This window comes from Petaurus breviceps, unplaced genomic scaffold (assembly GCF_028583685.1).
Source record: "Petaurus breviceps papuanus isolate PSGF00001 unplaced genomic scaffold, PetGlider_PUasm1.0 174, whole genome shotgun sequence".
Taxonomy (NCBI): Eukaryota; Metazoa; Chordata; class Mammalia; order Diprotodontia; family Petauridae; genus Petaurus; species Petaurus breviceps.
The window spans coordinates 62,124,185-62,149,954 of NW_027185761.1; positions in this window are offsets into that span (position 1 = coordinate 62,124,185).

Sequence of the window (25,770 nt, forward strand, 5' to 3'; positions counted from 1 at the left end):
GAGATCAGAAGAGACTCGTGTACAAAGTAATGTCTGAGCTGAGCTTTGAAGGAAAGTGGGGATTCTCTAGACTTAAGGAGGAAGTACCTTCCAAGCTGGGTGGACAGTCAGTGCAAAGTCATGGAGAAGGGAAATGGTGCGCTATGTGTGAAAGAAAGCAAGAAGACCAGTTTGGTTGAACCACCAAGTGGAATGGCCAGCTCTCAACAGCTGCATAACGCTGTCATTAGGACACCACCTCATCTTTGCCTGTCTTCTCTCATTAGTAGGAGGGCATCTCTGCTCTGAAGTTCTCTATTCTGCCCCCATTGACTAGTGTGCTATTTCCATCTTGCTGTAAGCTAGTAAACCACAGATAAATTTTCACAGACTTTTAATGAAAGAAGGAAGCAACAGGCTCTGAATGAGGGCCAAGAATATGAATTTCCCTGTTCTTTGACAGTCAGCATGCTCAAAGGCTACAGGGTTGTATTCTCCAGGAGTGATTTTCTAATCCTCCAGCTAGGCAGACATAACTAGATTGTTGGTTTGAATCCAGAGAAATATTAGGAAAATTGAGTTGTGGCTTTTAGAGACCTAGAATTTTGGAGAGAGTGTCATGGTTGCCCCTGAGATCAGAACAACTTTACGTAGTGACACCCGGAACATTCCAGAAGGTAACCAAAGGAGAGAGTAAGGAGAATGCCCCTGGATGTGAGAGAAATCTTAAAAACATATTGTCTGTCCTTGAGCTAGACAAAAGCAAATGGAATTTTTTATTTAATCACTAATCGGGAAAAAAATATGAAAGGCAAATTGCAGCTTTAAGCATCTGAAAATGGGAGGGGACTTCTCAATAATATTTCAGTGACCTTTTATAGGTACTTGTTGGCATAGCTCCAAATGTGAAAAAGTTGACTTTTATGGTTCATTTGTACATGTGGCCACAGGTGTATGAGTCTGGACATTAATGACGTACAGATAATCTAGCAAGATGGCAAAGTGAATAGTCTTAGGCTTAGGTCCTCAATCCACCTAGCCATTATTAGACCATTATTAGATAAATAAGCAGCTCTGTAGCACAGTGAATAGTGCACCTAGAATCAGGAAGACATGAGTTCGAATCCAGTCTCAGACATTTAAAAGCAATGTGACATTATGCAAGCCATTTAACCTCTTTCTATCTCAGTTTCCTCATATGTAAAGTAGGGGTACTAATAGCACTAATTTACAGGGTTGTTGTGACAATAAAATTATATTTGTAGTGCATTTTACAAACTTTAAAATACTATGTAAAGGCTTATTGTTGCTACTGTTATATAAACACCCACAAATATATAAAGAAAGTGATGAGAAAAAGAGGTAAACCAAGAAACCTCCAAAGAGAATAATTTTCAGGTAGGGAAAAGGAAAGGTAAAGGAACTGAGCAAATGCTAGGAAAAACATTCCAACACAATGAGCAAAGTTTATGGGTTTACAGCTCCCAAAAAGAAGCCATCTAAAACAAAACAAACAAATTCGTTTCAAATTTCTTGAATCCAGGAAATAAAGACTCATTAGACTCAATAAATTGAATAATAGGTACTTTAAAGAAAAAAGAAGGATCATAAATTTGGAAGGAACATGAGAGGTCATCTAATTTAATCCTTCATTTTACAGATGAGAAAACTGAGGCCCAGATTATACAGGTGGTATGTAGCAGAAGTAACATTTGGAACCATGTCCCCTGACTATAAATTCAGAGTTCTCTACCCCATACTACATAGCCATGTTTTGGAGAATGTGGCATTGAATTGAAAAGATATGACCACTATAATGAAAGTTCTACCATCAGGAGCAACAGAATGAGTGGAATTCCAGAACAAATAAAACTCAACTACATGGAAGAAATGGCGGAAAGTTTGAATGGAGGCATCTAATCAGTAGGAAATTAGAGTTTTCAGACTGAAGGGTAAAACAGGAGAAGTAGGTAGAAGAGTGACATGATCAAAACTAAATTTTTAGAAAATCACTTTAGCGATGCAGGAGGGATGGATTTGGAGTGGGGAGAGAATTGATGGAGAAAATCTAATTATAAGTAGTTTAGGAAGTGAACAGAACCTTAGTCAGCATGGTAGTTGTGTGCATAGAGAAAAAAAGATTTTTGAAAGATGTTACAAACAGATCTATAAAATTCAATGATCCAATTCACCCAAATATATTGTCATTAAACTCTATAATATGAATGAAAAAGATAATTTACAAGTGGATAAGAAGGAAAGCATCACTTAACAAGGTGACACAATTTCAATTCACAGGATTAATCACTCATCATGAGAAATTACAGAAAAAACAGGAATATAATCAAGGGATATTGACTTCATCCCAGAATCTTCTGCTTAGCTAACCTAGAAGCACTATTAGATAATGAAAATATATTTTTTATTCCCTACATTTTCAAGTATTTCTGCAAGGAAACAAAGTCTTTGATATGCAAATGTCAAGGGAACAAATGGGGAACCAACTTCCACATAATAAATATTTGTTATTGAATAATTTATCTTTGCACATTTACACAGGAGACCAAAGTGTATAGGAATACTGCTTTCAGATGGGTGGGTGTCATTCCACAATTTTGGTTTTATTAATCACAGCTCTTTTACAAGCATAATTTTGTTCAACATGGGTTGGTAGATTGAAAAATAAAACAGAATTAACTAGGTTTTGTTATTCTTCTAATTGAACTTTTTAGCATTTGGGAATTAAAGTGATTCTCAATGTCACGTCAGATGAATTATGTTTGGTAAAGAAGGGAAATACCACTTGAAGCTATTTTTTCTGTTGTGATCTGTAGGGAGTATCTGTGCACCATATTATATCAAATTGGGGAACACAGGCATGGAGTAGCTATTTCATCTAATAAATGAACACTTAAATCCAGAGTGCAGTGGAATTTATTGGGGAAATTTATTGGTGACACATTAAATTAAATAAAATTAAATTTAATTATTAAATTCACTGCCCATGGATTTGGTAGATTTCATCCTCTAACACCCTTGCTGAAGTAAGAATGGTGGAAACCCTCAAGAGGCCTAATGGTGAAGTGGGATTTCAAATAATTTGCATAACTGAACTATTACTTCCAGTGCTGAATGCAATGGCACTTTTATGATGGACAGGGTATAAAGAAGACAATTGTTGAATAAATGAATTAATAAGTGGTTAATATGACACAGTCTGTGATGATTGATTTTGATGGACTTAGCCCTTCTCAGCGATGCAAAGGCCTAAAACAACTCCAAAGGACTCTTGATGTAAAATGCCATCCACATCCACAGAAAGAAGTATGGAGTCTGAATGCAGAAGGAAGCAGACAATTTTACTTTTTGTTTGTTTTGTTTCACTTTGTTTTTCTTTCTCATGGTTTCTCCCACTCATTATAATTCTTCTATAGAATATGACTAATGTGGAAATATGTTTAATAGAAATGCATATGTAGAGTCTATATCAGATTGCACGCCATCTCGGGGAGGGAAGAGAGGAGAGAGGGGGAGAAAATTTAAAATTTATGGAAGTGAATCTTGAAAACTAAAAATAAATTAACTTAAAAATAAATGGTTAAAAAAGGAGGAGAGGTTAAACACGAGATGGAATTAATCAGTGTCCTGACAACATTGATGAAGGTAGAAACATCAAACTTGAGATCTTCAGTTATTGTATCCAATGGGTATGAGCTTATGGTTTAAAATGTGTGCCTTTGTATTGTCAGCACCAGCATAACTTTACAGACAGCAGGCACATAAGACATGCTATTAGAGTGGATTGGATTTTAAAGGATATAAAAAAGGAAAAGAGTCCTTACAAGCATTCAGACAAAACACTTCAAATCCTCCCCAGTCATTCAACCCACATCATAAGATGATAGAATTAAATATTTAAAGCTGGAAAGGACTTTGAAGACTTTCTAATCCATTTTCTTCTTATTGCAGATGAGTGAGGGAATTGAGTTCTAAAGATGCAAAGTGACCTTCCCAAGGTCACAAGTGACCTTGTGTGACCTTAAGTGACAGGGGTAGAATTTGAACCTAGGGCATCTTCCTGCCTCTAGAGCCAGTGCTCATTCCAATCCTACCCCCATCTTTTATAATGAACCTCTCAGAGCCTGAATTGCTTCTTCATCCATGATGTTTGTTTAGCATGATCTAGAGCTATGATTTCATTTGGTGGATGGAATTCCACTGTGGAAACTCCTTCTACTGCTGCCAATCACCAATTCTTCTTCCAGTCTCAGAGAGTCACTTGGGGGCAAACAGATTTGCCTGACTTACCCAGGGACACAACCAGTGGCAGAGGTAGTATTTGAACCCAAGTCTTTCTGACTCTCATACTGCCTTTCCATATGGAAAATAAAAATAAATAAAATGGTGCTCTCAAGATACCCTCCGCTTAGCATATCTCTTGTCAACTCAAGGTAAACCAGCTCTCCTTTCATTTATATGAATGGAAAGATAGAAGAAAGAGTGGGGAAAGGGCATTGGATTTGGAATCAGAAGACAAGGTTAAAATCTTGGCTCTGCTTCTCTGAAGAAAGGAATGTGAAGATGACAAAAGCTTATTTTCTGCACTCTTTTCCTCCTCAGTGCTTTCATTCTTTCAATACACGCATTGAAGTGCTTGCTATGTGCATTCCATAGTGGGCTGAAATTTATTGAGTAGGGAAACGACACCTTCAGATTCTTGCTTTAGAAAAATTACCTTGACAGCTGGGTGGAAGACAGATTTGAGAGAGGAGAAATCTGACTACCTTAGGTCTTGGTTTCCTCTTGTAGAAAATGAGGGTAGTGAAAGCCACATCGAGTTGTCTTAAAGATCAAATGTGCTAATATATAGAAAGCAAGTTGCCAACCTTAAAGCACTATATAAAGGTTAGCTTTTATTTTGGGCCATAACCTCTAAGGACCTTCTACCTCTAAATCTACTACTCTGTAAATGCAAAGCAAACTAAATAACTCACTGATGACCCAAAGAGGAACTTGGGGAAAGGAATCTGTGCCTTCCTTTACATGATCTAGACAGATCTCCATCAAAAATCTCAGCCCCATCCCCTGGGACTTCACTGGGGGACCCTGTTCTGGCAGTGGCACTCAGGTAGTTAAAGCTGCACCATTTGCTTTTTGAGGCTCTGATTCTGCTGACTTTATTTCAAGCAATCAAAAATCTCTAATTTGCATTCCCATTCCCATTAGTGGCCCATATGTTAGCCCTGTTTAAAAGCTATAGGCTGCATTCATTATGAGAGACTTGGCTTCCCTGCCTTATCCTTCCCCCTTTGAAATGATGGAAGCTTATATTTAGCAAACGCACAGTTAGTCATTGGGTCATGTGTTCTCATTTGTACCTGTATAACGGTGGCCAAGAGAGGCTTGGTTTTCTCATCTTAGAGTACCATTCCTGACCACCTTCAAGAGAGGAGATTGTTCTCTCTCCAGGCACTGCATATGGGACAGACAGCCGGTGCCCACTTCCTACCCAAGGCTTCCTTCAAATATTAGCCTCTCACTAGGCTTCTGCACATGATTTCCCAGCCTACACTGAGCCCTAATAACCAGGCCCCACTGGAGACCGGCAAAGAAAAATCCACAAGGCTTCCTGTTGAGGCTGGTGATAGGCTGGGTGAGTCAATCATTGCTCTCGTCGGTGTCTGTTCACAAGGTGAAGGAGAGAAGAGCAAATCAATTTGGCTAAAGAGAGGCGTCCACCTTCCCCTGTGTTCCAGGCATTTTTAATGCTTTCTGAGATCAGAAATGAAATGCAAAAGACAAAAAAAAAAATGTCGTGCAGACAGAGAAGTTTCTTTTCTGTGCTCTTTTCCACTTGTGTTTTATTTATTTCTTCACCATGTTTAATAAGTGCCTGTTATGTGTGTAGTGTCATAGAAAGAAAAGCATCCCAGGGGTCAGAAAACCAGGCTTAATATCCCACCTTTGACACTATCTGTGTGACCTTGGACAAGTTGCAAAATCTCCATGAACCTCAGTTTCCCTATCTGTAGGAGGATGTTGGACTAGATGCCTCAGAGTTACCTTGAGCTCTAGATTTGTGATCCTATAAATTATTAGGAAATTTTTCCTAGCATGGACTTTAAATCTGCCTCTTTGGAACTCCCCCCGCCCTCACTCCATTTCTCCCAGTTCTGACCCTTGTGCTAAGCAGAATATTTCCCATCCTCTTCCCTATGATAGCCCTTTAAATACTAGAGATCAGCTCTCGTACCTCCCTCCCTCTCCCAATCCCAAGTCTTCTCTTCTCCAGGATGGATATTCCCATATCCTACAGCCAAAAAGACAAAGGGTATTCTTCCTCTCACCTGCCCTACTCTTCAGGAAAGATTACCCTCATTGTCATCCAGTGGACTGGGGAATGTGAGCCAGTGATTCATGCTTTAGCCACAGCACAATCACTACAGGTCTGGGCATTGTACATACAATGTCAAAAGTAACAATTCCTGCCCTCAGAGAATTTGCCCTACCACAAAATGGATAAATCTGCTGACAAATTCTTGTGTTGAGCCCCTGTTTTCTCCCCTTCACATCTAATGTGTACCAAGTATTGTGCTAAGTATAGGGATAAAAAGGGAGAAGGGATGCCAAGGGAGAAGGGATACAAAGGGAGAAGGGATACAAAGGGAGAAGGGATGCAAAGGGAGAAGGGATACAAAGGGAGAAGGGATGCAAAGGGAGAAGGGATGCAAAGGGAGAAGGGATACAAAGGGAGAAGGGATGCCAAGGGAGAAGGGATGCCAAGGGAGAAGGGATAAAAAGGGAGAAGGGATGCCAAGGGAGAAGGGATACAAAGGGAGAAGGGATGCAAAGAGAGACAACGACAACAACAACAAGTATTTGTGCCATCAAGGATCTTATATTTTAATAAAGGAAGACATGTGCAAAAAACAATCCACATAGGAGATATGCAGGGTACAAGGGAAGGCTCTAACACATGTAGAAGAACACCTGATATTCACAGAACCACGGATAGATTTCAGTAAAAAGACATTATTTCAATATAATTAGTTTCCTTTCTAATCCCTATGTATTTTATTTTATGCATTAGAACCATTATTCTGAGAAGTGCTCCGTAGGCTTTGTGAGACCGTCAAAGGTATCCATGACACATCAGAAGGGAAAGCCTCTTGCAACGGGTTCTATTTGAGCTGACTTTTAAAAGAAACCAAGAAATATAAGCTATGGAGGTTAGAGGAAAGGTTATTCCAGGCATGGGTCACCAGTACAAAGGAGCAGAGATGGGAAATGATGCATTCTATGTGAGCAAGAGCAAAGGAACCAATATGGCTAAATCACAGAGGAGTATACAGAGATGACATGTAAGAAGGCCACAAAGACAGGAAGGGGCTGGGCTGTGAAGAGCTTTAAATGCCAAATGTAAGAGTTTCCTTTGGACACTGGAGGTAATAGGGAGCCATGGACATTTATTGTGACCTAGGCAGATGAACATTTTAAGAAAGTCACTTTGGCAGCTATGTAGAGAATGGATTGGATTAAGGAAAGACTTGAGGCATGGAAACCACGTAAAAGGCCATCATCCAGACAAGGAGATAAGGGCTTCAGCTTGGGCAATGGTAGTGTGAGTGGAGATAGGGAACATATGCAAAGGAGATTGAGAGACAACGGTGATACCACCTGGCTACTAGTAGATTACTATGTGAGTGGAGCAAGAGTGAAGAGCCAAGGACGTCGCCTTGACTGGGAACCACAATAGTAATAGGAAGACTTGGCAGATTTGGGGGAAAGATGCTGAGTCTCCTTTTGGACACATACTCACCTCTCGGCATTGTCACTGGCTGTTCTCCATGACTAGAGTATTTTCTCTCCTCATTTTTATCTCCCGACTTCCCTATCTTCCTTCAAGTTTTAGCTAAAATCCCACCTTCTGCAAAAACCCTCTGCCAAGCCCTCCCTCTTAATGCTTAATGGCTTCCCTCTAACATTAGCCTCAATTTATCTGTGTATCTTGTTTGTACACAGTTGTTTTCATGTTGGTTCCCCCATTAGACCGAGATCATTACAAGCAGAGACTGTCTTTTGTCTTTCTTTGTATGCCCTGGGGCATAACACAACACATGCCACATGGTAGGCACTTCCTAAATGCTTTTTGATTTAACATGTTGAATTTGAGCTGAGTGTAGGACATCCAATTCAGAATGTCTAATAGGCAACTGGTCATGTACAACCAGATTTCAGGAAAAAGACTGAAGCGAGATATATAAATCTGGGAATTATATTTATAGAAATGATAGTTGGACCACAGAGATCAACAAGTGAGATAGGATGGAGGGAGAAGAGAAGAGAACCCAGGACAAAGCCTTGGGGGAACCCATGGTTATTGGGAGGGACCTGGATGGAGATCAGTAAAGGAGACTGAGCAGGGCTGGTCAGAGAGGTAGGAGAAGAACCAGAAGGGATCAGGGAGTATTCAGGAGAAGGTGGTCAAGAATGGCAGTGATGCTACAGAGAGGCCAAGAACAAGGCAAGTGAAAGCCAAAGAGCTGAATCCAGAGGAGTTATGGGTCTTGGTGCAAGCTGCTGTGTACACATGGGTGACTCCATCCCAATAACATACAAAATGATTTTTTATTACCCATTATTTTGTACTGTCCATGATTTACTAAGGACCTTTGATACCTCACTGGAAAGAGGAAGGAGAAATCATGTCTAGGGCTATGAGATCACTCCTAACTGGGTTGAGGAAGGATTTAGGATCCCACTTGCACAGGGTGCCAGAGGGAATCATTTGGTGTATGGTCAGTATCACTGTGAGAAGGGCAGTCCATCCTCTATAGAGTGTGACCCATGCCTCCACAGTAAAGCAACATCTCCAAGACAGAATTGGAATGGTGAAGAATGACATAATAGTAGTCACTTCCCTCATCCCTGTATTGTGTAAATATGCAAATAGGACCAGAGAAAGGACCTGAGACAGGTATCTCACAGGTCTCAGGGACTGCATTTTGGGGCTAAAAGAGCACAACAAGGCATGAGACAAGAGAGCCTAAGAGCTAAAAGGAGCAGTGTGTCAACTACAGAAGCATCAGGCAAGAAGCATATCACTTTGAATGTCAGTAGCCTATGGCAAAACCCTGATTGCCCTGTCCTGGTTGTAGTCCTTCTGGCAGGGGTTTTGCCTGAAGACAAACCCAGTTAAGTTTAGAGAAGCTCAGAACTAGACTGGTCATGGGGAAATAATGGATAATGCTTTTGTCTGTGTAACGTGTCTTAAGCCACCAAGACGTTTCAGTCTGTGATGGCAGAGAAGTTCCAACACAGAGAAAATTAAATAGTGAAACATCCACTATATGTTATTCATGCCTTCTCCATCAAGGTGTGAATTATCCAGTGTAGGCACCTGTATCTATCAGATTAATGGGATAATCACCTTAATGGACTGCTTCTTCAGATCCAGAATGTTGTATCATTTCATTTTAGATCCCCTCTGGCTAATTCACTTTATCCTCCTGGGTATCACAAAACCCAAGTCTGAAGAAAGGGCAGCCCTCTCTGGGCAGAAGTGTTTTATAGAACAGTGATCACAGGACAGGAAACATGAGAAAAGTCAAAGATTGAGAGCAAGAAGGAACAGAGATGGCAGAGACAATCAATTATAATCTTCCCATTTTATGGAGAAGGAAATTGAAGCTCAGAAAGTGGAAAGCAATTTAAACAAGGTCACTGGAGGCGTATGTATCAGAGGCAGGATTTGAACCCAAGACCTTTGACTCCATAGCCAGAGTGCTTTTTACTACATTATTTTTTTTAAGCAACCGGGGTTAAGTAACTTGCTCAAGGTTACACGGCCAGATGTTTCTGGGTGGATACTAATTGTCTGAGTCCGGGATTCGATCTCCAAGTCATCCCGACACTGGAGCTGGTGCTCTTACTCTCTGTGCTACCTGACCACCCCTTTTACTACATTATGCTGCCTCATAAACTAGGGTCTCAGACAAAAAATAAATTTAAAAAGAGAAAAACAGTTTTTGAGAGAGCCCAGCACAGCGAATGAAGAGTCAGGATGATCTGGGTCCAACCTCTCAGTATCCCAAGCAACACTCTAAGACCTTAAATTGCACCAGTAGATGGTGGATTAAAGGCAGCAACCCAGTTGAACTCTCTCAAACCCCCCCCCCCCCCAACCAACTTTAAAATAACATCTTAAATCAAATTTTGGAGTGGTAAAGCCAAAAAAAAAGGCCAGAGTGAGACATTTTTTCAGCCTAAGAAAACTTGGGTCAGTAGGAGGTCTGTGACAGCAAGGCAGGTTCCAGCCTGAAGTTCAAGCACTGGTAGCACCAGCGGCCAGCCTTGAATGAGGCCGAAGCATGAGTAGAGGGCCTTGGAGGTGGCAGCAACAGAAGCTTCAGAATCTTTCATCCCAAAGACAGTAAGGAGGAAAGACAACTGGTCAGAAAGAGAGTAAAGGAGATCTTTTGCTGGCACTGGGTCCGACTGGCACTGATTGGTAACTCTATTGCTCACGTGCAGTTTCAGGCCACAGGGCAGAGAGGAGCACTTTCACTCTCAAGGAAACAGGGACCCTATTGACATTTCTGAGACCCAGGTTAGTAGTAGTGTTTATGACTTCATGAAAGCAGGGGCACTGCCTAGATAATAACCAGAGTGCAGACCAGGAAAAGAAATGACCACACCTGTCCCCACATCACACCACCTTGAAAACAATGGAAACTTATAGACCCCCAAGAATGAGCTCTGAAAACAGCTGCAGGAAAAAGCCTGAAGCTTAGGATAGGGCCTCCCCACCCCAGGTGAGCAGAGTCCACCTTTAACATAAAGTTGAAAGTCAAATAGGCTGAAAAATGAGCAAACAACAAACAAACCAAAAAAAAAAGAGAACTTTACCATAAAAAGCTACTACAGTGGCAAGGAAGACCAAGACACAAATTAAGAAGACAAAAGGTGAAAACATCTACAACCAAAGCCTCAAATCAAAATGCTAGCTGGAAACAACCTCAACAACAATTCCTGGAAGAGTTAAAGAAAGCAATAAGAGTAGCAGAAGAAAACTTAGGAAAAGAAATGAAAATGATGCCAGAAAATTTTGAAAGAAAAATAATAGTTTAGTAAAAGACACACAAAAATAATATTGAAGAAAAGAATACCTTAAAAATCAGAATTAGCCTAATGGTAAAAGAGGCACAAAAATTCATTGAAGACTTCAATTCCTAAAAAAATTAAAGGTGAGCAAATGGAAGCTAATGACTCCATGAGACATTAAAGAAAATAAAACGAAGTCAAAATAATAAAAAGCAAGAAAATGTGGAATATTTTGTGGGAAAAACAACGGACCTGGAAAATAGATTGAAGTTATATCTAAGAATTATTGGATTACTTGAAAGCCATGATCAAACAAAAGAGCCTACATACTATATTTCATGAAATTATACAGGAAAACTACCCTGATATCTTATATTCAGAAGGTAAAATACAAATTGAAAGAACCATTGATCAGCTGTTGAAAGAGATCTCAAAATGAAATCTCCTAGGAATATCATATCCAAATTCCAGAGCTCCCAGGTCAAGGACAAAATGTTGCAAGCAGCCAGAAAAGAATGGCTGAAAGATTATGGAGCCATGGTCAAGAGCACAAGAGGTTTATCAGCTTCCATCTTAAAGGAGTGGTGGACTTGGAATATAATATTGTGAAAGTCAAAAGAGCTGGGATCACAAACAAGAATATCTACCTAGAAAAACTGAGTATATTTCTTCAAAGGAAAAAAATGGATGTTTAATAAAACTGAAGATTTTTAAGCATTTCTGATGAAAAGGTAAGAACTGAAGAGAAAATTTTATATTCTAACTCAAGACTCAGAGAAGCATAACAAAGGTAAACATGAAAGATCAGTCATAAGCAATTCAATAAAGTTAAACTGTGTACATTCTTATATGGGAAATTGATCCGTGTAAATCCTAAGAACTAATTATTTTTAAAGCTGTTGGAAGGGGTCTATGTAAAAAATAAAGCATGCATGTGGGTCAATTATGTGGGATGATCTCCAAAATAAAAGGGGAGAAAGAGGAATACATTGGGACAAAGAGGAAGGGAGAGAGGGAGAATAGGGAAATTTTTCTCACATGAAAAAGGCACACAAGAAAAAACTTTTACAATGGAGAAAAAAATGGAGTGGGGGCAATACTTGAACCTTGCTCTCATCAGAATTGGTTCAAAGAAGGAAGAGTAAGTATACATGCTTAGTTACTATGTATATATATATTATATATACTCTTTTCTGAGGTGTCCAAGAACTGGAAATGGAGGGTATTCTCATCAATCGGGGAATGACTGAACAAGTTGTGGAGTATGATTGTGAAAGAGTACTATCGTGCTACAAGAAATGATGAGGACAGGGTGGGGAGGGGGGTTAGAAAAACATAGCAAGGGGGCGGCTAGGTGGCGTAGTAAATAGAGCACCAGCCCTGGAGTCAGGTGTACCTGAGTTCAAATCCAGCCTTAGACACTTCACACACACACACACACACACACACACACACATAAACACGCGCACATAAGCAGGTTACTTGACTTGACTAAGTCACTTAACCCCACTTGCCCTCCAAAGAGAAAAAAAAAAAAGAAAAACATAGCAAGACCTGTAAGAACTGATACATAATGACGTAAGAAGAAGCAGGAGATCGTGCTTAGTAACAGCAATTTTGTAATGATTATTGACTGGGAAAGACTTGGCTGCTCTGATCACTAAAATGATCCAAGGCAATTCCAAAAGACTCATGATTTAAAAAGAAAATGCTATCCCCCTGCAGAGAGAAAAATGATGAGTTCTGATTGCAAGTTGAAGTATCATTTTCTCACTTTATTTTTCTTGCTTTTTTTGTAATATGGCTAATACATGAATATGTTTTGCAAGATTTCACATATATCATTGAAATCATATTGATTGCCTTCTCTGTAAGTGGGGGAGGTGCAAGAGGGATAAGAGAATTTGGAACTCAAGCTTGAAATAGAAAAAAATGGCAAAAATAAATAAATAATAATTTTTTAAAAGTTCAAATATAAATAAAAAATCAAAGACTCTAAGTTGCAGAACAGTTAATGATTTGCCATAGAAAGTCAGGCAGAGACTATCTTTGCTTATTAGTTTCTCTGGCACTTATCATAGTGCCTGCATTTAGTGAGCATTAATGGTTCATTCATCCACAGAGGGTGATTCTAATGAGGAGTTCCCTGCCCCAATTAAATCACCAGTCTGATCCCTCCCTCCCAAAGTGCCATGACTTCCCTTTACTGTCCACCCACCCAGACCTTGCCTCCACCCAGGACAGAATATCCATTAAACAGGAGAGCAGAACTCTCCCCAGCTGCCATGGTGTCCAGCTTTCCCCACTCCCAGGTAAACTGTATTTTTCCACACCCAGCAGAAGAGGTGAACAAACATCCAGGGCAGCTTCAGAAAAAGCCTGTGGCTTTCCGAGGGCTAGGGGAACTCCAGGCAGGAAATAGCCTGACTCATGTCCTTCCCACCTGCTGTTTTCTCCTTGTGTTCTGTCCTCTACCTTACTTGCTCCATCCTGGCACGCTCCTCACATTATAACTGAGGTGGCCCCTTCTGTATCTCTCTATCATTGCCATCTGGCTTTAGCTGGCCCCCAGGTTTCTCCAATTCTCTTGCTTTCTTGTTCTAAATGTGACCTTTCCTTCCCCTTAGGGCGAGCAAAGTAGAGATGGCTTTTACTGGCATTTGAGGGAATAAAAGTCAAATCAAACAAACTCAGAGATTACAGAATGTCCGATTTGCTGAGGATGGAAAGTTCAAGTGTCAATATTCCCCAAAAGACAAACCAACCTTCTGAGCCAAACAACCTCTCTCCCTCTTGACTCATGCTTTGGCTTTGCCAACCACCATGCCATCTCCAAAGCAGGCCACATCTGTGCCTTCATCCTAGCTTCCCCTCCACCCAAATCCCATTTCCTCTTCTTGGTCAGAGCTCCTACCCTCTAGGCCCTTTGAGCAAGGCAAGCCCCACATATACTAGGGGTTTTCCAATCATTTCACCCCTACCACACAGATTCTGGTTTTTTTTCAATCATTTATAACCCTGTCATTCTCTTTTCCAAATAGGGAAATCTTCCCCAGAAAGACCTCTGCTTTTTCAATCAACAGACTGAGAGCAAGAGGAGACCACACAGGCCATCTAGCCTAACCCCCTTATTTTAGAGATAAGGAAACTGAGGCACAAAAGCACATGGGACTATCTAGGGCCACACAGCTAAGAATGATCTGAAGGAGCCTTCAAACTCAGACCTTCCTAACCCCGAGTCCAGGCCTCCATTCACTGTACCTCCTGTAAGGAAAACAAATGTTTCTTTCCACAACAAATGCAGAGTCTGCATCATGTATGTAACCCCAGAAGTCATCTTCTGAAGCCCCTCATTCTGTAGAAGAAGAAACAGGCCCAGAGAAGTGATTTCCCCAAGGTCACCCAGAAGTCAATAGCAAAAGATAGAGGTCTTAACATCTCTTCTTATCAAGGACATAGCATCAGAGATTTAGGGCCATAAGACACATTTAAGATGGCCAAGTCCGGTCTCCTCATTTTACCGAGGAGGAAACTAAGGCACAGAGAGGTTAGATAGCTTTCACAGAGTCACACAGCAAGTATCTCTGGCAGGACTTGAACCCCAGTTTCTGGATTAAAAAACATGAAAGCAGCAGAGATAAATTAATTAGAACTTTTATTAAGCATCTGCTGTGTGTCAGGCATTTAGCTATACTGAGGATACAAGAACAAAGAATGAAATGATCCCTACTCATGATGAGCTTGAATTTTAATAATATGTGACAAATAAAAAATACATATGGCACAAATACAAACCAAACAAATGCAAATATATACAACATATGAGCTGGAGAGGATCAGGAAAGACTGAAAAAGATGATTCTTGAGCTACATCTTCAAGAGAGAGGACTCTGTGAGGTTTAGGTGAAGAGGGACAGTATTCCAGGCATAGGGACCAGTCAGTGCAAATGCTTGGAGATGGGAGATGAGTGTTCTTTGTGAGGAATAAAGAAGGTAATTCTGGTTGATTTGCAGTTTGGAAAGTGGAGGGATATCCAGTGAAGATGACAGGATAGATGGGCCAGGTCAGGAACGGCTTTAAAAACCAACCAGCAGAGTTGACCTTTTATCCTTGGGACAATAGGAAGCTAGATTTGATTGAGTAGGGGAGTCACAAGTCAAGTCTTCCTTTAAGCTGCCCGTGACAGCAGTGTGCAGAGGAAGGATTGGAGTACAAAGAGACAAGTTAGGAAGCTGTCCCAAAAATCTAAGCAAGAGGTCAGGAGGCCCTGAGCTCCAGTGGCTGCTGTGTGAGGGAGAGAAGGGATCAGATGTTAGAGAGGTGATGGAAGAATAAGCATCATGATCTGAAAATGAGTTGGATTCAGACTGAGGGAGTGTGAGAAGCTGAGAATAATGCTGAGGTTACAAACCTAGGAGACCTAGGCAGGTAAGTTTATGAAAGCAGAAATATTCTCTTGGTTTTCACTAAGCAGGTGAACCAACCTGCCAACGGGAGCCTTATTGGAAAGGCTGATAATTTTGTCTTCACTGAAGGGTACATTATTCCTTCAGTTTGCACATGGAAACTCCTACCAGATAAGAGGCTCTATAATCCCAGGTTGGAAAAAAATGTAAACCAGATTTCTAAAGTAATGTGTGTTCCTCCTAGGCTCACTGGCAGTGGGAAGGGAAGTCCCTGCCTCACCTGATGGCAGAATCACCTCATGGGGAAAATAAATGCACATGCATTAAGGGTGAAGGAAATACAGGAATTACTGAATGTGCATGAGAGACTTCTTCACAGAAAAGCAGAGTGAGATCTGGGAGGAAATGATGGCAAATTAACGTGCAAACGAGCTGATAACATACTTCATGTTCCTGCCAAGCTAGCCTACTCACTATTCCCCCCAAAACAGCCCTCCATTTCCCACCTCCATGCTTTTGCCCAAGCTGTCCCCCCAGCCTGGAATGCACTCTGTCCTCACTTTCAAGTCTTGGAATCTCTAGTTTCCTTCAAGGCTCAGCTCCGTCACCATCTCCCACATAAAGCCTTTCTCCATCACCCCATGTTTTATTGCTTTCTGTCCCCCACCATATTCCTCTGGTTTAAACTTTTAAAAGTGATATGGGGAGGGAGGTGACAGGGCCTAACCCACACTTTAGAAAAAAACACCTTGTGAGCTGAGGGTAGAATGATTTGAGTAGGGAGAGAGGAGGCAAAGAGAAAGGCTATAGGAACAGCCCAGATGAGAGGAGAGATGGACTTAAATTCGAGCTGTAGTTGTGAGTAGAGAGAAAAGGCGACATCTTTTGAGATATGGTGAATGTAGACACGAAGTCTTAACAGCAATTGGACCAGATGGGGTGAGTGACAGTGGAGAGTAAAGGATGGCACCCCAATGACAATCCTGGGTAACTGGGGAAATGGTAGTGGAAAGTTTGGAAGAAAAACTGGGGGTGGGGAAAAGGAAGGGGAAAAGATGATTTCAGTTTGGGGTGCACAAGGTGGGCAGGAAATGTCTCTCTGCCCTTCCTCTTTGTTAGCACAGCTGCCCTCCAGGAGAGTCAGGATTAGGCCAAGTGGGAAGAGCAGGGAACAAGGACTGAGGCAGAGGCTACAGTTGGTCCTGCCTGCCAGACTTTCAATGCCTCTCAAATCCTATAAACCTATAAACCTGTCTGCCATCCCCTTCCTGGTTTCCCTTCTAATCTGGTGGGATCAGGCCTGTGAGGCTGGGAGTGGAGAAGGGAAGCTTTTGGTTCCTTCCTCAACTGAGGGCCAAGTCAGTTAGCATCGGGACAGCTTAATTCCTCACAATCTCTGCTTTCATTAGACAGTGAGCTCCTTGAGAACTGGGGCTTTTTTTCAGGGAAAGGCACGGTGGTAGTTTTTTATATCCCCAACACTGAGCACAGTTCTTGGCATAGAGGGGCAGCTAGGTGGCACAGAGAATAGAGTGCTGGGCCTAGAGTTAGCAAGGCCTGAGTTCAAATGTGACACTGACTGGCTGTGTGACCGTCACTTAACCTTGTTTGCCTCAGTTTTCTTATCTGCAAAATGTGCTAGAAAAGGAAATGGCAAACCGCTCCAGTATCTTTCTCACACACACACACACATGCACACGCGCACACATGCATGCACACATGAGCACACACGTATACACATATGCGTGCATACACACACACATACACACAGAATCATAAAGAGTCGGACATGACAGAAACAACTGAATGACCACCAGCACATAATAGTCCCTTAATAAGTGCTTGTTAACTTGACTTTGTTTCTCAGTGAAGAAGGAGAATTGTTGTTTGTTTTTTTTACTGCCAGATCACAGTGTTGACTCATAAGTCATTTGCAGTATGGTTAAGTCTGCTCATCAGAAGTGCTGCTTAGCTATGTCCACTATATCATAAAGTTGTACAGTTAATTTTTGGACCCAGGTGTGATACTTGACATTTTCCCTATTCAATGTCTCCCTATTAGACACAGTCCATCGCTGTAACCTGCCCTTGGAGCTCTTGCTTCTTCCTACTTTGCTATGTCCCTCCTGCTGCAGTCTTCCCCTCCCCTTCCCTGCACAGTCCCCATGTGTCCCAGGATATACCCGAGCCCTACCAAAGCCCCAGCTAAAGGCAGCAGGACTGTCAGGTAGAGACTCCATAGAAGGACTCCTAGCTTCCATTCCTAGAAATGTTTCTTCGTTTAACAACTTACATCTACAGCAAAAATTCTGAAGCAGATGAGCAATTTCAGATAACAAGCAACCAAAGTCAGAGTCAGAAAATAGAAATGCTTTTAGGGACCCAGGAAGGAAGCCAGTGCTGAAAGTGTGGAGCTAGAAAGGAAGGTAAGAATGAGTAAGCTTGTATGTGTAAGTCTCAGAACCAGAGCAGACGGAGCAGGACCATGACTGACCCAATCATCTCAGCTCTGAATGGTCCTGCTACCAGGTCCTGCCAATTAGTTTTTAAATTAAGTTATATTTTGTAGCACCCCAACCTGAGCTAACTCTCCATCTAGTAAGCCTACTTGCTTGACCTGTAAGAACACAACTAAAGCATGAGCCTCTTTCAGGTGCGGAGAGGGAGAAAAGAGCGCCATTTAAATAGCACCTACTATGTGCCAAGCATGGTATGAAGCATTTTACAGAGATGTTCTCACTTGATGCTCAAAACAAGCCTCAGAGGTAGGTTCTATTATGATCCTCATTTACCAGTTGAAGAACCTGATGCAGACAGAGGTCAAGTGACTTGCCTAGGGTTACACAGGTAGGGTGTATCTGCGATTGGATTTGCACTCATATCTTCTTGACTCTGGGTCCAGGACCCCATTGCTCTACTTACCTGCTGTGATGCCTGAATGTCAGAATACCAGGGAAGAAAAATCAGCTCCCTGGAATGCTATACCTCAGCGTAACCCAACAAACATGCATTAAACACATGTTGTATGCCATTTTCTGTAGTGGGCACTGAAGACATGAAGGTAAAAACCAGAGTTCCTGCTATCATTGGGCTTACATTCTGTTGGGTAGAAGGGGAAACAAGTAATAGAATCATAGGTTTAGGGCTGGAAGGGACCCCAAAGTGCATGAAGTCCAACCCTTCCATTTTATTGATGGCCCAGAGAAGTTAATGACAAGTGGCAAAGCTCAGATTTGAGCTCAGGTCCTCTTTCACTGCACCAAGGTCTAACGACCACTATACAAGAGCACAGCGATTTCATTAATTCCCAGAAACTAAAGTAAAATTCTTCTGGGGGAACAAGGTAATCAGCACAGAAGGATCTGCAGCATATACATGCACAGTGATCATGGGTTGGGTGGGCCCACTCAGAACGGGAATGATCCCGTACAGTGTGTTGCCATATTCAGCCCATTCTCTCCCCATGCTATGAGCTGGAATACTACCACTTTCACTTTGTATCCCAAATGCCAGGCCGGATTCTCATGGGCTCAGAGATTTGGAGCTGAAAGGGCCCTTAGAAGTCACTGAGTCTGACTGCCTCCCTTTGCAGATGAGGAAATTGTGACCCAGAGAAATGCTAGTAAGTATCATAGGTGGGATTTTAATCCTGATCTCCCTGGATTGACGTTCAGCACTCTATCCATGGCCCCATGCTGTCTTTCCTTGAGTGACCTAAATTTCAAGGGATTCATGAGGGTAAAGTGTTAGTGCCTTAGGTAGGTAGGTGGGGGGAGGGTCGGAGGGGAAGGTGGGAGAGTTTGCTTGTACCTCTATTCACTTACCTATCAAATTCAAAGCCGAATGGGAAGGTGAGCCAAAGCCAGATCTCTAAAGTTTACCCTACCCTTCCACCCCTGGTTCTAGACAAAGAGGGCAAAGTTGTGTCTCTTTGATTAAACAAAATTTAAAACTAAATGAGACCTCGTCTACTTCAATCTGCTCATTTTAAAAGTGAAGAAAATAAGGGCCAACCAAAGGAGTCCAGTGACTTGTCCAAAGCGCCCTCTCTCCAGGTAGCTTGTGACAAAATCAGGACTAGAATCCAGGTTTTCTGTTCTCATTCCATCTTCATTTTCTGTCGCATTATTTATTTCATCTTTCCTATACTTTTAACTGCCAGGAGCTTCCATACAGATAGGAATCATTTTAACATCCCTGATATGCAGGGAACTAATTATGCTAATATTCCAGTCTATATCCCCAAAGTTGTATTTCAAAACTACTCACATTAGAGTGGAAACTTGAACTGTGTGTGTTCTGAAATTCCTGTGTTCTGTGCTGTGACTGGGGACTGCCTTGGATCTAGGAGAGACTGGGAGCACACAATCACATGACATGGTAGAAATTCTATTAGGTATTCTCATTTCTTTTATTAATTCAATGCAAGAAGTAGAATAACTGCATAATTGTTTGCCTGATTTGGTGGTGAATTAACTTCATTATGCCAAGGCCATGTGATTAGGGCTCAGTGAATTATAGAAGATTAAGATAACACGTTTTCCAGCAGGTGGAGGGCTCAAGAACAATTCTAATTGAGTAAAGCCTATAGACTAATGAGATGACATGGCCACTCAGAGAAAAGTGGACTGGGGATAGAAGATCTCCCAGTCTCTGAGAATCCTAAAGAGCTTACTACTTCCCTGACACTCCCTCTCCCTGAGGAAGAACACACAACCCCCTGAGTGACTTCCAATGTCCAGGTCCTTTTTGGTGAATAGGATCAGGTTAGTGGGTAGCACTGCCACCTAGTGATCAAAATAATAATTCTACAGGTGTGTGTAGTATTTTATGTTTTGAAGAACCTTTAAATTCATTATTTCATTTGATCCTTCCCTAATGCATGTCACCTGGGCATCTGCCTTCCCTGGTTCAAGTACTATTTATTATTTATTTATTTACTTACTCACTTATTTATTTCTTTGATGTTTGTTTTTAGTTTTCGACATTCATTTCCACAAGATTTTGAGTTACAAATTTTCTCCCCATCTTTCCCCTACCCCCACCCCAAGATAGCAAGCCTACTGAATATCCCTTCCCCCAATCTGTTCTCTCTTATATCCGCCCCCATCCCCTTTAACTTTCTAGTAGGGCAAGTGGATTTCTATACCCCGGTGCCTGTATATCTTATTTCCCAGTTGCATGTAAAAAACAATTTTTTAACATTTGTTTTTAAAACTTTGATTTCCAGATTCTTTCCCTCCTTCTCTCCTCACCCACCCCTACTGGGAATACAAGTAATTCAATATAGGTTGTACATGTGTACACAGAATGTTTCCATAGTAATTATATTGTGAAAGACTAATTATATTTCCCTCCATCCTATCCTACCCCCCCCACTTATTCTATTTTCTAGTTTGACCCTGTCCCTTTTCAAAAGTGCGTGCTTCTAACTACCCTCTCCCCCAATCTACCCTCCCTTCTATCACCCCCTTCTTCTCCCCTTCCCCCCTACTTTCCTGTAGGGTAAGATACCCAATTGAGTGTGTATGTTATTCCCTCCTTAAGCCAAATTCAATGAGAATCAGGTTGTCCCATTCTCTTTCACCTTCCTGCTCTTCCCCTCCATTGTAACAGCTTTCTTTTGCCTCTTTTATATGAGATGATTTGACCTATTCTATCTCTCCTTTTCTCCTTCTCTCATTATATTGCTCTCTCATCTCTTAATTTTATTTTTTAGATATCATGCCTTCCTATTCAACTCACCCTGTGCCCTCTATGTATACATGAATACATATATTTGTATATATATACATATATATATATATATTCCCTTCAACTATCCTCATACTGAGAAAAGTCTCATGAGTTCCAATTATTGTTTTTTCCAAGTAGGAATATAAATAGTTCAACAGATAGGAATAGTTCAGATATGCCTTAATTTATGGACACTCTTTAGATTCTACTTCTCTGCTGCCATAAAAAGGTGCTGCAAACATTTGTATACATGTGCATCCAAGAGAGTGAGTTGTTCAAGGCAGTAAGTGGAAGAAACTGGATTGTAACCTGGGCCTTCATGTCAAATTCATGACTCTTTCCTTTGGACTCCACTGACTCCAATTTGTGGTTGGATGAGACTAAGGAGCTGACACTATTTGGAAATTCACTGTGGCCTGGTGGCCTTCATCATAGGGTATTTGCTCACCCTGATACTTGATATCAGAATCCTTTCTCCAATGCACCCAAGTCTCCCTGGTTTAAAAGGAAAAACTGAGAGCTGGCCTCATGACTCCTATGCTAACATTGTTCCCAATCATCCCAAGACACTGGAGATCTGGGATTCTGTTCAGATGACTCTCACTTATCCTACAACTGGCAGGTTTCTGCTTCCTCACCCCTTTATCTCTATAATTCAGTGACAGAAATTCAGAGTCTGAGAGAGTTGTTGCTGACCAGGTATGGGAAATAAAAGCAAAATTTTGAACCAAAGGATTGAGGTGAAGGTCAATGCTACCATGATGCTTTCCCTGGCTTCCTTGGTTCCTTGCTCATCTCCTTTTCATAGACATGAACATATGGCAAATCACAGTAGCTGTCAGGTATCAAGTCCCAAGTCATTCTTCCTCCCTTCTCATGAGCCCTCAGCTCAGGTCTTCCTCTTCTCTCCCATTCCTGACCTCACACCAGAAGACTTTCATGTCAACACAGATTCTCCCAAACTCAACTTCTCAATCCCTCAACCTCCATAAATCCCATGCTCTGTTCCTTCATTCTGTCTCTGCCAGACACAGGAATTGTCACACACTACTTGTCACCATTACCCATAACAGGGCTACTGCCTTATCGAATCTTGGCCAGTGCCCTATCCTACATAACCTTCTGTCAGCCCATGTCTCTCTACGCCTCACTTCTCCTATACTTATTCTTCCCCTTTGCCAAATCTCCAATCCCTCCATCCCTCAGCACTCTTAGTCTTCTACCCAAGCTCTGACTTTGCTTTCTTTCCCTTCCAACTCTGACACTATAATTACTTATTTAACTCTGCCCTTCCCTCTGCTATGGAATTCTTTTCATCCTTTCCTTTGACTGTTTTTCTCTTGTCAAACTTCAGCCCTTCACTACAACTCCTCTGCTCCACTCCTACTCACAAGCTGCTGAGCTGACCTGGAAGAAGGCTCAAAGTCATGCTGATTGGGCGCATTAGAAATGCATGTTTTTCAGCTTAAATTGGGCCACCACTGCAGCAAGGCCATCTCTTTATTGCTCTCTAATCAGTTACCTATATAACCCCACTGAGGCTATGCCAAACCTTCTCTGTGGTCCTCCAGTATCTCCCCGCCCCATATTCACTCTCACTCTTGGCTGAGGGAGCATGGTAATATCCCATTATATTCCTTTGAGAGAAGGAAAGCCATTCAATAGAAACTCTCTCTCTTCTTGGATTCTCTTGCTCTCAAAACCCCTTAGCAACATTCCTCATTCTCAGTCCCTGACAAAGAGATGACTCCTTTCCTTGCCAAGACCAAGTCCTCCCAGTGCTCACTTGATTCTATCCCTTCCTATGTTTTCTAGAAGACTGCATCCTCTGGCATTCTCTTTCTCTCTTAAAACTTAAACTTCTCCTCCTTAATTGGTTCCTTTCCTACTGCCTCCAAACGTACCCAGACTCTACCCTTAAAAAACTCTACTCTGAGCCCTATTATCTCGACTATAGTCTTTTACCTTTCCTCCTTTTTCAGCCATTGTTGTTCAGTTATTTCTAATTGTGTGGGACTCTATGTGAGCCCATTTGGGGTTTTTTGGCAGAGATTCTGGAGAGGTTTGCTATCTCCTCCAACTCATTTTACAGATGTGGAAACTGAGGCAAGCAGGGTTATATGACTTTCCCAGGGTCACACAGTAATAAATATCTGAGGCCAGATTTGAACTCAAGATCAGATTTCTTGACTCCAGGCCCAGGGCTCTGTGCACTATGGTGCCACCTAGCCTTTTCAAGCAATGCTCTGGGTAAAAACTTTCTACATCTGCTGCCTTCATTTCCTTTCTTTTCAATCACTTCTCAGGTTTTTGTAATCTGACTCCCATCTTCATCACTCAGATTAAACTGCCCCTCAAAGCTACCAACAATTTCTTTATTTTTGAAATGCATTGTCTTTTCTCAGACCTCACCCTTCTCAACCTATCGTTTACATTTCACACTTTTGACTACTCTCTCCTCCTGGTGACACTCTCTTCTCTGGGTTTTCATGATGCTGTTCTCCCCCAACTGTCTTCCTTCCTGTCCAACTGTTCCCTCTTAGGCTCCAGGCTGGCTTATGATCCACAAAGTCCCTCACAACTGTTGGTGTCCCCCAGAGTTCTCTCCTAGGTCCTCTTCTCCTAAACTACAGCATCACTCTTGGTGACCCCTGAGACCTTATGGATTTGACTATCATCTCTCATCTGGGCCGGAGGCCCAGTCTCCACTGTGACCTTCAGCTTTGAATGGCCAATTTATGTATTGTACATTTCAGACTAGATGCCCTAGACATTTCAATGGCAACATGCTCAAAACTAAATTCATCATTCTTCCCCCAAACCTCAGCTCTTCCAAATTTCCCAGTTCTGGGGAGGGTAGATCTCCCTGTCTGTAATCTCAGTGCTCTTCTTGACTCCTCACGCTCCTCATCCTTGTCAGTTACCAAATTTTGCCATTTCTACCTTCACAACATCTCAAACATTCAGTTCCTTCTTCCTACTCACACAGGCCATTCTGTACAGGCCCTTGGCACTCTCACCTAGACTTTTACAACAGTCTCCAAACTGGCCTTTGTGCCTCAAATTTCTCCTCATTCCAGTCCATCTTACACACTGGTGCCAAAGTCATTTTCATTAAGTATAGATCTAACCATGTGACTCCCCTATTCAATTAACTCCAATGGCTTCCTATTGCTTCTAGGATAAAATTTAAACTCCTTCATTTAGCTTTTAAAGTCATTCACAACCTGACTCCAACCCGCCCTTCCAGGTTCATTGGACATTATTCCCTCTCTCACACTCTTTGACTCAGTAAATTGGCTTCTCTCTCTTCCTCACATGGGACACTCCATCTCCTATGTCCATGCCTTTGCTTTGGCTGTCCATGCCTAGAATGCACACCCTCCAAAGTCACCCCTTATACAGGTCCTCCCTTTTATGAAGACACAGCTCAAGCCCCACTTTCTCCATGAAGTCTTTCCTGATCCCAATAACTGCTAGGCCCCTCCCTCCAGACGACCTTCTATGAGTGACTTTGTATATATTTGCATTTATTCACTTTATATCTATTGTGTTCATCCATATATACTTATGTGTGTATACACATCATTATATACATCTGTATTTTTATATGGGAATATCATGTATATGTGTGTATATATGCATACATATACACACATATATACTTATATATAATATCTGTGTATGTGTGCATATCCAAACACACTCAGAGAACAGAGAAGCTGTGTTGCATGGGGAAAGGGAGAGGATGTAGAAGCTAGGAACCCCTGGGTTCCAGTCCTGCCTCTAACACATCCCAGCTGAGCAATCCTGAATCTCCTTTAACCTCTTAGTTCTTTAGTCTGCTCTCTTAAGAGCCCATGTGAGTAGGAATTGTTTCATTCTTTGCATTTCTATCTTCAGCAATTAGCAGAGCACCTTGCAGTAGCAGGCACTTAATACATGTTAACTAATTAACTAATCACAGAATTTTGGGGGCATTGAGGAAAACCCAAAGCACCCCAGTTCCAGATAGCCTTCACTGATTAATTAAAAGGCAATTTCTAAAAATGATTTTGAGGTGACTCCTCAAAATGAAATTCATTTGGGTTCTATTTAGTTGGGCAATTCTGTTTCAAGAATTTGACCCTTGGAGGCAGGTTTCTTCTTCTGGAGAGAGAAGTCATACATGGCAAAGACTCTGGGAGTTTACAGATTCCCCTAAGTCAACAAACATTTATATAGTGCCTACTGTTTGCCAGTAGACTCTCTGTTTGAGAAGGCAGCTGAGAATTCCCCTTAATCTGATGATTGATTGTGTGAAATGCCTGTCGCCCTCCCTGAAAGGATTTAAATTTCACTCAATGTGAAAAGAGAGATTGGCAGGGTCTACTCTTCCATTTATGGGGAAGAAATAGACCCTCAGCTGAGGACTGTACTTGAAAGCCAGAGACCCACAGTCACATGCTCAACAGAGTGTCATCTGGTTGTGACCATGAAACCAGCAGAGTCCTGCCTAGAAGAGATCTCATGACCCACCTAGCAGAAAGGAGGATCAGTTGTGGT